Source organism: Sapajus apella, unplaced genomic scaffold (genome assembly GCF_009761245.1).
Source record: "Sapajus apella isolate SASKATOON/1434 unplaced genomic scaffold, GSC_monkey_1.0 scaffold62, whole genome shotgun sequence".
NCBI classification, from domain to species: domain Eukaryota; kingdom Metazoa; phylum Chordata; class Mammalia; order Primates; family Cebidae; genus Sapajus; species Sapajus apella.
This window is the reverse complement of record NW_022437002.1, coordinates 16,448,500-16,460,775: the sequence shown is the minus strand read 5'-3', so window position 1 is coordinate 16,460,775 and position 12,276 is coordinate 16,448,500. Positions and strand designations below refer to the sequence as shown.

Sequence of the window (12,276 nt, the reverse complement as noted above, 5' to 3'; positions counted from 1 at the left end):
GCCAGGTTCCTGAACAAGCCGGCCGCCCTCGAACCCACCCCTCTTGGGTACGCACACACGTCCACACCCCTTTCTGATCTCCATACTTGCCGTGGAAATTCCTTGGGAGAACGGTCGCACTTTTCAGGACACGGAGGGAAGCAGGCGGAGAGCGTGGTGCATGAAAAGTCCCGGGTGCGCAGAGCCGGCGGAGGCAGTGGCGGCGGCGGCGGCGGCAGCGGCAGCAGCAGCAGTAGGCGGCTGGCCCCGGGTTTGTGTTCGCGAGCTGCCTGGGATTGCATGTACAGATCAAGAGACTCGGTTGGCGTGAGAGAAGGAGCAGTGCTGCCTCTCAGCGCTGGCTCTAATCAGTGAATGAGCCTCCACTCTCCCAGGGACTCGGAGACACACACACGCGCGCGCACACACACGCACGCACACATTCTCTCACACTCACACACATACAGGCACTCTGAGCACTGAATACATTAGGGGACTAAGGGACTCTGGGAAATGAAGTCCATACCCAGGGCACTCCTGGATAACAGACCTGCTGGCCCTCACCAAAGAGCTTGGAAGTCTTGGGGTCACGAGCCATTGTGAACTAAAGAGAGCTTTAGTTTGGCTTTTGTTTACATCCCTCCTCCCCCACCCGCAAAGGTCTCAGTGAATGGTTTGGTGCTTGCTCTTCTTCCTTTCCTGAACCAAAAGGGATCAAGAGTAAATGGGCAAAGCTTGAAGACTAATATCCACTGCTGCTTAAATGACCCCCCAAATCCTGGCTCGCTCATAATTGCTGCCTTTTTCCAGAAAAATCTTACCTGCTGCTTTGTTCCTGGAATGTTTCTCTGGGTCTTTGCCTATAATAATAAAATAATAAATGAATATTAATAAAATTGTAACTTTTGGAGGAGACGGAGAGGGCCTAGTTTAGCATCCAGATGTGGGAATAAAATTTTTATTGGTGTTTTATTGATGTTTATATTACAGTTCGTTCTTTTCTGATCATTTCACATCATCGTATAATTCACCAAACACAGACAAATAAATAGGGGAAATGGATAGAGAACTAACATTCCTGAGTGCTTTCTAGGAGCCTGGTTATGGGACTAAATGTCTTTACATAATCTCATTTACTCCTTAGATTAATTCTGGAGATAATATTACCACTAGTTTATAGAAGAGGAGACTGAGGTTGAAAGGGTTTTGTAATTTGCCCATGGGAACGTGGTTAACAAGTCTAGGATAGCAGGTAGTTCTAGTTCTGAAAGCAAAGCTCAACCAAAATCAAATCGTGGTTTTAGAAGTCATTCCTTTGTTTTGCGGTTCTTTGTCTAAAACCTCAGATTTCTCATCTGGAACAAAAAAGCTGGGGAAGTGGGGAGTTGGGGAGGAATGGAGTATACGCTGATAATCCACCTTGCAGAGAACCACATAGGATTATAAATTGTCTAAAACAAATGAGACTCAAAATCTCATTCTTGCTACTATTTCATTGTTCTTTTTAATTATGTTTAACATTAAGGTAGCATATAAATATTAAGTATGTTTAGGTATATGTGTGCTATTTATATTTTAAAATTGTAATTGGCAACTCTAAATGATTAATTTGATCACATGTACAACTATTTCTGTCTCTATAAGTCATGGTATCAGGGTTGTTTGTTGAGGAATTCTTTTTTTTTTTTTTTTTTTTTTTGAGATAGTCTCTCACTCTGTCGCCCAGGCTGGGTGCAGTGGGATGATCTCAGCTCACTGCAACCTCCGCCTCCCGGGTTCAAGTGATTCTCCTACCTCTACCTCCTGAGTAGCTGGGATTACAGGCATATGCCTCCACACCTGGATAATTTTTGTATTTTAGTAGAAATAGGGTTTCATCATGTTGGCCAGTCTGGTCTCAAACTCCTGACCTCAAGTGATCCGCTCGCCTTAGCCTCCCAAAGTGCTGGGATTACAGGGGTGAGCCACTATGCCTGGCCTGTTGAGGAGCTTCTAATCCATGTTTAGCCATTCACTCATACACCAGCACTTATTATGTTAGCTTCTATTATTTCCACTAGGTTATTCTTTCCTTCTGGATTGTAAACTTCATGAAGTCAAGAACCATGTTTGTTGTATTCTGCGTCATACTCTCAGCACCTAACAGCATCACTCTCTTAGTTGAATGAATAAACGAGGATCTAAAATGGAACAAACCTCTATCCTCAAAGAGCTCACCATCTAGTAGAGGAGACAAAGAAAGAGTTAGAAATCAATTTCATGATCACTATAATTAGGATGACCATAGAATGTATTTATCTAACTGAGATAAGTTCAATGACAAAAAAGGGACACTTTTACTAATTGTTCTGGGATGACAAGTGTGAACAAGGGCCATCCTGGGCCAAGCAGGTTGAATGGTCACCCTGGCTATATAAGGTGTTTCATTCATTCATTTAACAAGCATTTATTGAGAACTGGCTGGGGTGGTTCTCAATTAAAAGAATTACAAACCACTGATTTCCCTAGAAATTGAAGTATAAAACATTGAGCAGCAAGAGATAGGCAGGAGAAGTGGGCCAAATCACAAAAGGCTTTGTATACTAAGCTAAGGAAAGCGGATGTTATCCTACAGATGATGAGAAACCCCTAGAGGGTTTTAGGGGTGTGACAGGGTAGGATTTCTGTTTTAAAACAAGCACTAGTTGTTGGGTGGGAAATGTGGAGCTTAGAAAGGAAGCAGGGAGGCCAATTTAAAAGTCTATTACAGGTAATTCAGTTGAGATATAGTAGGGCCTGAACCAAGGTACGGGGCAGAGTGAGTGGAGAGGAGGGGACACATTAAGGTGAGATCTAAAAGGTAGAATCAACAGGATTTAGCCACTTTAGTGAAGGCAGAAGGAAGAAGACCCTCTGTAAATCCTAAATAAGATTTTATTGTTAATAGCACAAGAGGCTGTCAGCACTTTAATGTTCATCAGTAGTAAAAGGCTCCCTCAGATCAGCTTACAGAGTTCCCGTAGATCCAGTGCACATTCTCACAAATAGGTGATACAGATGAGAAGGACTGTTCAATCAGCAAGCCAAATATTTTTAGCTGCTACCGCATGCAGGGGTCCTCACTATGACGCAAGTACTTAGAAACTAGAGCAAATAATCACTGTCTATAACAGCAATCTAAATGAAAAAATTAAATGCAAACCCCTGATAAAACCATAGCAAAATTATATAGGGTAAAATTGAATATGTAATACCTCACTAATTCACAGGTCATATGTCCAGCAACCTCAGCTCTCCAAAACACAATGAAGCAGGAAATAAGCAAAAAGTGTCCCAGAATAGCCAAAATAAACATTACAAAGTCCATGCACTAAAGTTAACACATTTCCCTCCTAGGAGAATTACACAAGCCTTCATTCAGAGCCGATTTATCCTTTCTTAGGTACAATTCTAATAAGCTTGATTATTTGGCTTTCCCATTCACAGCTAATTAAGATTGTCAAATTAAAAGGGGGCAGCCATTAAAAAGAATGATATAGACTCGGATGTACTGACATGGAAGGATACGTATTACACATTGTCAAGTGAGAAGAACAAGTCGTATAACAGTATATATAATATGATTGGATATTTGTCCATATACATGTACACACACATTGACAGAAAAAGGCCTGTAGGGATACATTAAACCGTTAACAATGGTTATGGCTATGGAGTCGGAGTGTGGACGTGGCAGGGTGGGGGGTTAGACAGGAAAGAGGGGAGGACTTTGACTTTTTACTCCATAGACTTCTGTTTGTTTTCAGTGAACATATCTTGGTTTTGTAATTTTAATATCCATCAAAACACATAAAAAGAGCAAAGGGTAGCGTTGTTAGAGCAAGAACACTGACAATGAGAAATGGTGACTGCACTGTAAGATGCAAGCACCATAACTCAAAAACTAGAAGAAAATGGGGTTATTTGGTGTGAAGGCAAAAAGCCCTATCCCATCAGTGGTCCCAGTGGATGTCATGAATTCCAACCAAACATACCGTGATACTTTTGGGGATAAGTCATCAAGGAACACATTAGGCTTAGTATATTTTACTTATGAGAGCAAGCACATATGTGAAAATATAGAAAAGTAAATTTCTACCAAAATGATTTAAACAGAAGATTTTGATACTTCAAGAAGTAAATTAAAAAAAAAAAAGTAAATTTCAGTTGTCTGGAAAATATACTTTTGTGGAGCACATCATTCCCTGAAGACGAGAAGTAAAGGAGATATCACTTTATAATAAGAGCAGACGCGATGCAGAGTAAGGAATGGTCCACAAATGTAACATTCAACAAACATTTATTGAGTGTCTACCAAGTGCCAATCACTAAGAATAGAAAGATAAATAATAGTGCCTGCCCTAAAGAAGCTTATAGTCCAGTAGCAGAGGAGGATGACGAAGCAAATACATATGGTACAACGTGAGCAGTGCTGTAATGGAAATTCTGAGTATAGGGTGGCAGAAACACAAAAGGAGGTGCTAAGCCTGCCTGGAGCTATTAGGAAAGGAGGCAGAGACACAAGTGGGTGTTTAAAAAATAACTACCTTATGGGATAACATCTAAGCTTTGTTAAAAATGACTGTTACATGGAATAGCACTGAAGTTGGGCTTTGAAGGATAAGTAGAGTTTATCAAGGGAGAAAAATGGGAAGAGCACTCCAGGATGAGCAAATAGCATATTCAAAGGCACATGAAATTTCCTGCCACATCCCCATAGTACATCTCAAATTTTTCCACAAGAAAGACGTGGCGCAGGTGGTGGTGTCTAAGGACAAGCCTAAAATGGCTTGCCACTAGCTTGAAATTTATGTATCCCGTTTTATCTTGAAAAATGAATGGAGATTTTGCTTTCAACTCCATAAATATCTTAAGCTTTAATGTAAAACCGTGTTTTAAATTACTTATTATTTGACAGAACTGATGCTCCAGAAAGATGCACCACATTTATTTGGTGCTTTCTCGAATCTGAAGTGTAACGCTAAATAATACAGGGGCATACATTCCTAATTTGGAAAACATTCAGAAATTGGGCTGGAAGCTTAAAAAAAAAAAAAAAAAAAGAAGAGGAAAAGAAAAAGGAGTAGAAGATATAAGGGGAGACTGGAAAAATAGATTAATAGACTGTGAAAGATCTTGTTTGTCACATTAAGGAACTAACTGGACACTCCCAGTGTCTAGCCAACTCCTATTTATATTTCAAGACTTTGCTTGGGATGGTCTCTTCCAGGAAGCCACCCGGCCCACCAGCCTCTCTTCTCCTCAGACCTGAGTATCATAGCAGTCTATGCATGCATCTATTCACTTATCATTTTGTGTTGGAATTATCAACTGTTTTCAGGTTCCTCTACTAGACTCTGATTTGCTTAAAGCAGAATTTGCCTTAGCTGTTTTGCATAGTACTTAGCACAACAGATACTGGCGTCTGTCGGACTGAACTGATTTAGTTAAGAGGACGAGATTCAGAAAGTACTACCTGGTCTAGACTCTAAGCTTCTTGAAGGGAGGGACTGCTTGTGTACCACTGTATCCCAAGCACTTCACACTCACTGGAGATATCCCAATAGATGATTGATAAAATATGTAGATTGAATGCATGAAAATTCTCAAGACAAGAATGACATCATTAGATCAGGGTTTAGAAAAATAAAATTGGAGGCAATTTTAACTGTAGATTGGAGAGGGATAAGACTGGAGACAAAGAAATTAGGGAGAAAAAAATTCAAAAGAAACATAGGACATGTTGGCAAAAGACTGCCTTTTCTTAAAAATGCTTTCCTAATTGGCCAATTTGATTAGATGTTTACGTTTACCTTACAAGACTGGTCTTTTTATTCTCTTAGGATTTCCTGATGGAGGATATTCAGTTGCCTTGTTCTCTGACCCCAGCCCCCTTCAAGCTGGTGTCTTCGTGTACATCTGGAGGTCATTGAGGGCAGTGACTACGTCTTATTCATCTTAGTATCTCCAATGCCTACGACATGCCTGCTCAATAAATGTTTGCTGAATGAATGAACACATAAATTGATCTATTAGTATACTGTACTCAAGCTCCGACCAAGACACAGAGGACCTAATGATCCCCAGTGTGCAGGCTTCTGGATACAGGAAACAGAACAAATAAAGCAAGACTAGATACGAATGCACACCTATTCCACAGGTAACACAGGGTAAATTTCTCTCTCTGACCCCTCCATCCTCATTCTGAAGAATAACTCTCATTGAGTGAAAATCAATAAAAGTCATTTTAAGGGAAGTAGGTTTAGAAAAAGGCTCTGAAGGAGGAGAAAGGAGAAAGGGAACTTCAAGTTTAAGCAATTTGGACTTTTAAAATATATATATAAGAACTTGTAAGCTTCAAAAAACCTTTACAAAATAAAATGTCTGCTTTTCCATACTCACTTTCAAAAGGAATCTCCCCCACCTATGCCCAACGCACAAACCAGCAGTCTTTTTGAGATTTCCAGTTTTATCACCCAAAAAAGAAAAAATAAATTCACAGCAGAAATAATAAATCCTCCATTTTTCATATTGACTCTAAGAAACTTTCTGAAGTAGTTGCAGGCAGCTTCCAAAGACATTCAACCAATATCAATGCCCAGATTGGCTGTCTGGCAGCCTAGCAACAAATATTCACTGACTACATACTATGAATCAAGGCACTAGGAAGAAGCTGTGAAAGATGCCCACCCCATTCCCCTAAAAAGGCACAAAACACACTTCCTGTCCCCTAAGAAGCTTGTAGATTGTAGCATTAACTCATAATCAAAAGAAAGCTTAAATAAAACTAAACTCAATTTTATAATGTAGATAAACTGTATCAGATGAGTAATACAGGGAAACTCTTGTAGGTTTTCAAAAGCCAGAGAAACCATCATAGTTGGAGACGTCCTCAAGTGTTTTGGACAAAGGTAAGATTTAAGTAGGGCATTAAAAGATATACAAGTTGAATATTGAAGAATGGAAAATATTACAAGAATAATACCCATGGTATATCAGGGAACAATTTACTCAAGAATTGTGTCATGAAGAGTATTTGCAATGATAAGAGTTATTAAAATTTGACATGGAAATGCAGCATCATAGTTAAGAACAATTGAAGGCAGATCTGGGTTTGAATCCTATTTCTACCACTTATTGGTTGAATGAGCTTGTCACACTTACCTCCTCTATAGCTCTGTTTCAAAAAGCTTAAAATGGAGACAATGTTAACTTCCTAAAGTTAATATGAGGATTAAACGAAAGGTACTCACCACAGTTCTTGGCAAATAGTAAGGGTTCAACAGGTGAGAGTTCCATGCTCTCCCTTCAAAGTACAAGTGTGTGGCTTGAAACTTCTAGAGATTGAAAAGGATTTTTTTTAAAGAGCAGATCAGGCCGGGCGCGGTGGCTCAAGCCTGTAATCCCAGCACTTTGGGAGGCCGAGGCGGGTGGATCACGAGGTCAAGAGATCGAGACCATCCTGGTCAACATGGTGAAACCCCGTCTCTACTAAAAATACAAAAAATTAGCTGGGCATGGTGGCGCGTGCCTGTAATCCCAGCGACTCAGGAGGCTGGGGCAGGAGAATTGCCTGAACCCAGGAGGCGGAGATTGCGGTGAGCCGAGATCGCGCCATTGCACTCCAGCCTGGGCAACAAGAGCGAAACTCCGTCTCAAAAAAAAAAAAAAAAAAAAAAGAGCAGATCAGAACAGACCTGTATAGAATGGATAGCCAGCCATTTTGCTTTCACCTTATCCAATAGAGCGGCTATTCCCTGCTGATTTCCATTTGGAGCAAGATTTAGCATCCTTATTGTTTGATTTGGAAACATCCTTCTTTCTCTTCCTAAAGTACTCTGAATCTTGCTCACTTTCACTGTCATCCCCAAGCTTTTCTAGACAATAGAATGCTTCTGGAGGAAAAGAGGGAACGGTGCAGATTTCAGATTCATGTTATTTGCTTGTATTCATTCATCGATTCAATAAATATTTGTTGAGCAACTATTTTTGAAAGATTAAAGGCCGTCAAGTGGAAACTACTTCAACTTCACACCCCTTACTTGCACCTGTTCCCTCTTCCCTTGTTCTCTCCTGTTGCAGAGAGGGAAGAAGCCCTCCTCGGATGAAAGGCAGGACACCTCCACCTGCGCTCTGGAGCCCTGGTCTTCTTTTGGGACCTTTGCACCTGTAGCATCTTTTTCCTGTTTCCAATCTCTTCCTCTTTAATGATTCTTTCTATTCAGTACTTACACACACTCGCTGTTTCTCATTAAAAAAGAAAGAGAGAGAAATTTTTTTTAAAAGAAAGAAAAATCCTCCTTAGTCCTTCATCTACATCCTTCTCCAGTTCTAATGCTCTCTCCCCCCTGTTCTTCCCAGTCAAGCTTGTGAAAGTGTGGCTTCCAGACCCTGTCTTTATTTTTTCAACTCCCAACTACTCTTCAAGCTGATCAATCTGGATTTCGTGTCTGCCATTCCTCAAAAACACGGCTCTCAGTACGGTTATCAATTTTTATTTCCCATTTTACTTGACATTCCTTCTTTGAAATGCTTTCTTCCCTTGACTTTGGGGACATCACACCTTTCTGATTTTCTTTTACCTCACTAGTAGCTCATTATTGCCCATTTTTGACACCTCTTTATGGGACCATTCAATGTTTTTTAGGGTTCTGTTTAATGTACACTTCTCTTCCCACTTTGACTTTTTCCTAAGATAAATGCATTTACTCCTATGGCTTTCTTACCATGGATATACCTAAAGCTCTTCAATCTGTAGCTTCAGACCCTCGTAGCCAACAGCCTACCTAACCCGAATATTTCACTGGCACCTCAAACTCTGCATATTCAAATCTCATCATCTTCATTCTCAACCTTCTCCTCTGGTGTTCCTCAACTCAGTAAGCAGCTGTAACAGCTAACCAGTGGTTCAAGGCAGAAATTTGAGAGTCATCCTAAACTACTCCTTCCTTACTATCCATATCAAATCAGTTGCTAATTTTGCCTTTTTTTTTTTTTTTTTTTTTTTTTTAATGGAGTCTCACTCTGTCGCCCAGGCTGGAAAGCAGAGGCGCCGTCTCGGCTCACTGCAACCTCTGCCTCCTGGGTTCCAGCGATTCTCCTGCCCCAGCTTCCTGAGTAGCTGGGATTACAGGCACCCACTACCACACCTGGCTACTTTTTTTTTTTCTTCGTAGTTTTGGTAGAGACAGGTTTTCACTATGTTGGCCAGGCTGGTCTCAAACTCCTGACCTCAGGTGATCCACCCACCCCAGCCTCCCAAATTGCTGGGATTACAGGCGTGCTGGCCCATTTTCTCCATTTTTTTTTTTAAACCAATATCACCTCTTGTCCAAGCTATTGCAACGGCCTCCTTTTGAAAAGAGAAAATCTGCATATCGCTTTTAATGCTTAAATTATGGCTTCCCATTGACCTTTGGATAAAGACCAAAAGTCTTTAATGTGATCCACAGGGTCTTATATACTCTGACATCTACCTGCACTTCCAGCTTCATTCCATGTCCTTTCCCCACTTCTCTCTGCTCTCCAGCCATGCCGTTCTTCTCTCAGCGCTTCAGTGATTCTCATGCTCTCTCTCGCCCTAAGGCTGTGCTCTCTCCCTCTTCTATCAATCTCTGCCTCCACCTATTGTAATAGCTACCTAGCTAATCCTAGCCATCTTTTCAGGTTTCACCTTAACTGTTGTAGAATTGGAAGCAGAGTTGGTTAGTTCCCTCTTAATATATTCACATGATGCCTCATCTTTTCTTCTCCTTTTTAGTACCCTTTGCTTTCATAATGTCTGCCTTCCCTAACAGTCTATAAACTCCAGAGAGACAGGGCCCATGCCTGTCTTGCTTATCAATGCATTCCTATCACATAACATAGCATCTAGCAAATAGTAGGTAATAACATGTTTATTAATTCATACAATCAGCTACAGATAGAGTTTGTCTTTATTTCTGCAAAACCTTCCTGGAACCACCCCAAGCAGAGTTGATAACTTCCATGTCAGCATCACCACTATGCCAAACACTCTGTTTTTGCACTTACACTGTATTGCAATTATCTCTTTACACGTTTAACTTCTTTCTTTCTCTCTCTCCCTTCTTCCCTCCCTCCCTCCCTCCCTCCCTCCCTCTCTCCCTTCCTTCCTTCCTTCCTTCCTTCTTTCCTTCCTTTCATTTCTTTCTTTTTCTTTCTTTCTTTATTTCTTTCTTTTTCTTTCTTTATTCTTTCTTTTTGAAATAAGATCACACTTTCTTGCCCAGGCTGGAATGCAGTGGCTTGATCTTGGCTCACTGCAAACTCCACCTCCCAGGTTCAAGTGACCCTCCCACCTCTGCCTCCCAAAGCTGGGACTACAGGTGCATACCACCACATTGGGCTAATTTTTTCATTTTCTGGAGCAATGGGCTTCATTGTAAGTCACCCTTCTATTCCCAAGAGGGAAGTAATTTCAGGAAGTAACTTCAATGAAATGGAAAGTAGATACTTCCAGACCAGGACATATCTAGCTTCAAAATAAGCTTATAGTAGTGAAAAATCAAATATTGAGGGACAAAAGGAAGTTAATGTTGGCTGAAATGGATGTCAGATGAGATATGATTGCAGGCTGGATGAGGTGGCTCACATCTATAATCCCAACACTTTGGGCTGATGAGGCAGGAGAATGGCTTAAGCCCAGGAGTTTGAGACTAGCCTCTGTGTCATAGTGAGACCCCATCTCTACAAAAGATAAAACGAAAAAATTAGCTGGGTGTGGTAGCATACACCTGTAGTCCTCACTATTCAGGAGGCTGACGGTAGGGGGCTCATTTGAACCCAAGAGTTTGAGGCTGCAGTCAGCTATCATCACACCACTGCACTCTAGCCTGGGCGGCACAGCAAGAACTTGTCTTAAAAAAAAAAAAAAATGGTTGGGCACGGTGGCTCTGCCTGTAATCTCAGCACTTTGGGAGGCCGAGGCGGGCAGATAGCCTGAGGTTGGGAGTTTGAGACCAGCCTGGCCAGCATGGTGAAACCCGTCTCTACTAAAAATATAAAAATTAGCCAGGCGTGTTGGCGCATGTCTGTAATTCCAGCTACTCAGGAAGCTGAGGCAGGAGACTGGCTTGAACCCGGGAGGCAGAGGTTGCAGTGAGCTGAGATCGTACCATTGCACTCCAGCCTGGGCAACAGACTGAGACTCTGAAAAAAAAAAAAAGATTTTATTGCAATAAAAATAAAAGCAGGAGATGGGTAACCTAAGCTAAGGAGAATTCAGAAATCAACATGTAGAAGTGAAAGTTCCTCCAAAAGTTGAATAGAAGCTAAGCAATGGAGTGGCACAAAGGAGAAATTGCAGAGGAGCCACATGAGACAAAAAAAACAAAAAAGAAATGTATCATGGGGATGACTTAAAGCCTTAAACGTTCCAAGTTGGAAACTGGGTTGACTCTTGTGATGATTTCGTCCAAGTCAGTGAAAATTGCATTTTTGCAGTAAATATCCTTCAGTCTTTCCCAAGAGCGAAATAAGGTGCTCTTTATTATGCAATAATACTAGTTTCACTTTTTACTGCCTCCCTCATCGAACGACACCTAATAAGCAATTACGCTTCAGCTCTGTCGTATCTTTTCCATTCCTTTCTTTTGAAGACTAGAAAGAAATGAATGCAGCAGCACATATGCAGTTAGAATTTCACTTCATGGCAACCACTTTTAAGAAACACTCTGCAAAAATGGGTTGCATTTAAGAATGCATTTTGTAAATTTCCTTTCCATGGAACAACACAGTCTAGTAAAAAGAACAAGTACTATAAGCAAGAAGTCAAGACGTTGACTAGTTGTAGAGCTCAGGTAAATCATATACTTTCTCTCTTCTTCTAATAGGTTTTTTCTTCCTGTATTGCAGAAATGTTTTTGGTGACAAATTTTACACAAAAGTCAGGTAGGTGTTATTAAGGAATGCCTTTTAAATATTAAATCCATTTTTAAATAATTATAAAAGCAAGCAAATAATTAAATTTTCTTTATTCATTTTATTTGAGATGGAGTCTCGCTCTGTTGCTCAGGCTGGAGTGCAGTCGTGTGATCTTGGCTCACTGCAATCTCTGCCACCCAGGTTCAAGTAATTCTTCTGCCTCAGCCTCTCGAGTAGCTGGGATTACAGGCGTGCACTACCACACCCGGCTAATTTTTGTATTTTTAGTAGAGACGAGGTTTTGCTGTGTTGGCCAGGCTGGTCTTGAACTCCTGATCTTAGGTGATCCACCTGCCTTGGCCTCCAAAAGTGCTAGAATTACAGGCCTGAGCCACC

General features: G+C 40.9%; 1 protein-coding gene across 5 annotated transcripts in view; it reads right to left on the bottom strand.

Moving 5' to 3' along the window:
• RNF220 (ring finger protein 220) overlaps nucleotides 1-451 on the bottom strand; it is a 253,434-nt gene extending 252,983 nt beyond the window's left edge. For 4 of the 5 annotated variants that reach the window (XM_032247342.1, XM_032247343.1, XM_032247344.1 and 1 more), the window contains exon 1: nucleotides 91-446. The gene's annotated coding sequence lies outside the window, so the exon portion shown is untranslated. Of the gene's footprint in view, nucleotides 1-90 lie in introns of all 5 variants that reach the window. The other variant, XM_032247345.1, reaches the window with a different exon arrangement.
• Nucleotides 452-12,276: the final 11,825 nt, after the last annotated feature.